Source organism: Phascolarctos cinereus, unplaced genomic scaffold, assembly GCF_003287225.1.
Source record: "Phascolarctos cinereus isolate Bilbo 61053 unplaced genomic scaffold, phaCin_HiC Scaffold_4;HRSCAF=312, whole genome shotgun sequence".
NCBI lineage: Eukaryota > Metazoa > Chordata > Mammalia > Diprotodontia > Phascolarctidae > Phascolarctos > Phascolarctos cinereus.
Window position 1 is genome coordinate 53,823,390 of NW_027555847.1, and position 5,536 is coordinate 53,828,925.

Here is a 5,536-nt window from a genome sequence, read left to right on the forward strand (position 1 = left end):
ATCTTTCCTTAAACACTGACTGAGTGTGGAGTGTAGTGTCACATAGTGACATACCTGATGGAGTTGGAATCAGAGTGGTTGTTTAGTCATTTTCAGTCACGTCTGACTCTTCATGACCTCATTTGGGGTTTTTGAGGCAGAGATATTGGAGTGACTTGTTATTTCCTTCTCCAGCTCATTTTACAGATAAGGAAACTGAGGCAAACAGAATTAAATGACTTCCTCAGGGTCATACAACTGAGACTGGATTTGAACTCAGGTCCTCCTAACTCCAGTACCCAAGTTCAAATTCCAGATCTATCGCACCTACTATCTGCATGAACTTGGACAAGTCATTCAGCTCTTCTGAGCCTCATTTTCCCCAACCCTAAAATGAGGTACTTGACTAGATGGATGCTAAGCTCTATTCCAACTCTAAATCAGTGAACCTATTACTTAACTCCTCTGAACCTGTTTTCTAATGTGCAAAATGAGGGTCACAATAACTATTATGCATTTCTCATAGTATTATTATGAGACTCAAATGAAATAATGTATGTTAAATGCCTTGTAACATCTAGGACCCCTTAGGGCCCTATGGATTCAGTTATTATTATTATTATTATTAATTATTGTTATCATTATTATTACATTCAGAATGACATGGACCTGCCACCAACTTTGTGGGCTTTTTTTATGGGATCATATCTGTGTATTTTATAGTAGAAGGCAGTTGTAAGATTGAATTGATTTTTATAGATACTAATTTCACAGCCAGCTTTAGTGGAATTCACCAATTGTGTAAAGAAACAGATGCCTGCATGTATTTCTGCTTAGCCTGGGAGTGTGGCTCTGGTTCACAAACTTCTGAAAACTATGATTCATCTCTGCCATGGAGATCTAAGGTGTCTACACTGTCTACTGGCAGGACAGAAGGGTTTCTGGAGCCTGCATCCTCTGAGCCAAATTATCTCTTCTTTGCCTGGAGCTCTGCAGGAATCTACCTGCCTCCCAAATTGACTTTGAAGTGGCTTGAAACTCCTCCTCCTGGCCCCTGAGAAACCTTTCTGGAGCAGGGGGCACACCTGGATTAGAATGAGTTCCTGGTTGCCTAGCAACCTGAGCCAGCTTCATGTGAGGGAGGTCACTGTAGACCACTGGAAAGATAGGTGGAGGAGTAGAGAAGGGGAAAGATTTAGAATAACTAGGGATAGCTGGAAGATTTTGAGAGCCACAGAGGTTGGTTGGGCGTAATTGAGGGTGAGCCGTCATGCTGGGCTGGAGAGGCCTGAAAAACATGATGAACAGCAAGAAATTGGGAGGAAACCTTAAAATTGTTTTCATTTGAAATGTGGTGGAGAGGGGGAGAAGGGTGTGGGAGGAGGAGGCAATCCATCTCAGGAAATGGTGTTGTGCGCACCCTCCCCAGAGACGATGTTCTTTGTGAAGCATAAATAAATATGTATCACTTCCCAATTTTGTATGAAAAGGTAATTACCCAGGACCCGCTGCTGGATGCCTGATTTGCAATCATGAGGAGGCCCAGCTTTCATTCCTGAGAAGGCGTAAACACCAGGAGAGGCAGGCAAGCAGCTATTTAAAGCGGCAGGTCCCACCTGGGGGGTCTCAGGCCAAGGTTGCCAGTGACCTTGGCCTTGCTGGGCTGCCTGTGGGCTGGTGGTATTTCTTGATGGTCATCCAGAAGCCAGGAGCACTGTCAGCTCAGTCCAGCACCAGTCAGGAAAGAGCTCAAGGCAAAACATAGCATTCATCTCTTCTGTCTAGTGTTTGGACTCAGAGAGCTACGATTCCTCTAACTGTAAATTCTCAGCATGAAGGAACTATTTTGGTGTCATTATTCAAAGCTGGATCTTGGTAAGCACCATGGAGAGCACCCAGTGCAGGCACAGCCAGGAGAGACTGGTTACTGAGGGTGTGGGGATGAGATTGAGAAACATGCCCCGCCTCATACACACATGACCTGATCTTGAATTTCCGCACAGGTGAGGGAAGTACAGAGCCTGGAAAAAAGACTTGCTTTAATCAGTGGCTGAGAAGGAATGCCTTGACCATTCTTTCCCTAATGCCATATAATTGTAAGTCACTGGTTATCTGAACCCCTTATCTCTGCATAAGCTATCTGGTAAAAGGCTGTGGAGTCCCTTTCCCTCATTCTCAGTTGCCTGGAAATGTGAAGATGGAACATGATTAATGACAGCAGTCAGATATATGATGTCATAGGATGAGAGATTTAGGACTGAAGAGGATCTTAGAGGTCATCTATAGTCCAAACCCTCCTATTTTATTAATGATGCTGTGACTTGCCCAAGTTCATACAGGTATCAAATGGAACAGCTGGTATTTGAACAGAGGTCCTCTCATTCCAAATCTAGAGTCCTTTCCACTGAACTGTGCTGCCTCCTATTCTTTGCTTTCCACCTGGTTATAGTTTCTTGGGGATAGGAAGAGTCAAGTAACATGACTTCCCACTTACTTAGCTTTGATGTGGCAATAGAGTGTAGTAAAAAAAAAAAAGGGGAATGCTGGTATAAATTCTGGAGAGCTACACTTTAATGCTAACCCCAGCCACTTATGACATCCTCACTGCCACCTCTTACAATCCCTGGATTCTTTTAAGATTCAGCCCAAGGGCTACTTTCTCCATGAGACTTTTTCTGATCTCCCCCAGCTACTAGTGTTTCCCCTTCTATGGATGCTTACATCTACTTTGCATGTATTATGTATATAACTGTTATATGTAGATATAGACATAGTTATAGATATAGATATATTTCCCAGTAAAATATGAACTCTTTGAAGACCAGGATAAGTTAATTTTTTTCTTTGTAGCCTCAGAGCCTTGGCAAATTCCTCAACTTTGCATTTAAAGCCCTCTGAAGTATGACTCCAACCCAGATTTCTAGTATTGTTGCATTCTAAATCAACACCTACTACCTCTCCCCTCCCCTTTACCTGCTCTACATTTCAGTCAAATGGGACTAATAGCTATTACTTTGAACTTCTCACTCCATCTCTTGGCAGGCACCAGGAGGAAGTGAGATTTGAGCTAGACTTCAAAAGTATCATATGAGAATATCAGCTCACATTCAGATAGCACTCTCAGGTGCCAAATTATTTTACAAATATCTCATATGAGCCTTAAGATAACCCTATAAGGTAGATACTTTTATTAACCCATTTTTCAGAGGAAGAAACTGACAGAGGGGGTTAGTGACTTGAACAAATTTATAAAACTAACAAAGTGTCAGAGACCAGTTCAAACCCAGGTCTTCTTGAATCTAAGTCCAATACTCTTTCCACTATGGGAGCTGGCTCTACTACCATCATCATCATCATCATTGTCATCATCATCGTCATCATTACAAGTTGGATCAGACTTGAAGTGAAATGAGCAGAATGAGGAGAACACTGCACACAGTAACAACCACATTGTGTGATGACTGACTTTGATAGACTTAGCAATGCAAGGATCTAAGACAACTCCAAAAGACTCATGATGGAAAATGCTATCCACATCCAGAGAAAGAACTTAGGAGTCTGAATGCAGTTGGAAGCAGACTATTTGATCTCCTTTTCTTTTGTTGTTTTGTTTTGTTTTTTCTCTCATGGTTCCTCCCATTACATCATGACTAAAGTGAAAATATGTTGAATATGAATGTATAAGTAGAACCTATCATCAGATTGCATGCCATCTTGGGGAGGGGGCAGGACAGGGAGGGGGAGAAAATTTAAAACTCAAAATTTTATGGAATTAAATGTGGAAAACTAAAAATAAATTAATCATAAAAAAATTAAGCCTCCCATTCCTCCCCCCCCCAAAATTGACCCTCACTCTAACCCTCCTATTAACAAGGGAGCAACTAAGTCTTATATACCCTTCAAGGTTCAGCTCCTGTTCCACTTTCTTCAAGAAAACTTCCCTAATCACCTCCACCCCCAGCCTACTCTAATTTTCTCTAAGCTCTGATTGATTGCATTTATACACAGTTGAACACTTAATTATTTTCTGTTTCATGTGTGGGTGTCATTTCCCCAGCCAGGATGAGTTCCTTGAGAGCAGGGACTGTGTCTCCTACTTAGTAGTAACTGTATGACCTTGGGTAAGTCACTTTTCTGGGCCTTGGTTTTATCCTCTGTAAAATTGAATAGGTTATCTCTTAAGTCCTTTCCAGAGCCAAATCCCACAATTCTATGGAACCTTCCTTTTCTTGTCTTCAGGATTGATTAATTCACTTAAATAGTCCAAGATGGGAAGAAAATGAGCACACACAAAATCACAGGCCTGAGCCAAGTTCTGGAGGGCTCCTGATGAGATCGTAGGGGGAAGCCTCCCAGAATCTTGGGGTTCTCTTCTAGCCCAGGTCAGATGAGGTGGCTCCGATGTTCTTGCCTAGTTTTCCAAGAGACTCACAGAAACTAGCCACCAGATGGCGCTGCAAACTAAATGCAAACTGTCTCAATGATTGAATGGAGAATAAACAAGCCACTGTCCACCCACAGTCCCTTTATCTAGCTTGTAGTGGGGAACAAAGGATCAGGAATCCAGGAAGCTGGAAGACTGGGGATGCTCTATCCTCACCCTCTATGGCCCCCACTCCCCTTCCTCAGCATGCAGGGAAATTGCCATGGTTTTAGAGTCAGAAAAGTCAGGATCTTGGCTCTTCAAGGGTGACCTCTTTGGGGCTCAGTTTCTTCATTTATAAAATCAAGGAGAAGGACTAGAATGCTTCTGTAAGATCCTTTCCAAGACCAGGTGAATGACTCGGGAGACGGAAACTGAAGACGACTCACCAGGCCAACACTATAAAGACCAAGTGGGCTAGAAATGTCCTCTAATTTCCCTTTCTTCACCTATTCTCTGCTCTTTTGAGCCCTACTCTCCAGTCATAGGATTGGTAATTAGAAGCAACCTTAGGCATCATCTCTAGCCCAATCCCCTCCTTTCATAGGTGGGGAAAGCATGGTATAGTGGGAAAGGGCAATGAATTTAGAGTCAGAGGAGCTGGGTTTAAATCCCGGCTCAACTACTTCCATTCATTCAACAAGCATTTATCAAGCATCCACTATGTGCCTGGCACAATCATGGGTATTGTGGATACAGAGACTTTGCCTGTATATCTCCTTCGAGAAGTTTTCATTCTATTGAGGAAGACACAATGTTCACATATACATATGGACAATGTAATTTGGTTATAGACCTTGGGGCAGAGGTGCTGACATGGAAGCTGTGCTTTGAATGAAGCTAGAAATTCTAAGGAACAGAAGGAAGGACAGAGCACAAACCAGGCATAAGCAATATTATGGAGGTGGGAGATGTTTATGAACTAGGTGACCTTAGGCAAATTACTCTTACTGCTCTGTCAGTTTTTCATCTGTAAAATGAAAACACTGGACTAAATTAATTCTAAAGGCCCTTCCATGTCTAAATTCTATGAAGGGGATCTCTAAAAACTGAGGCCCAGAGAAGTAATTTACCCAAGGTCAAATATGTGAGAAGATCATAGATCTTGAGCTAGAAGATACCCCAGAGGCCACC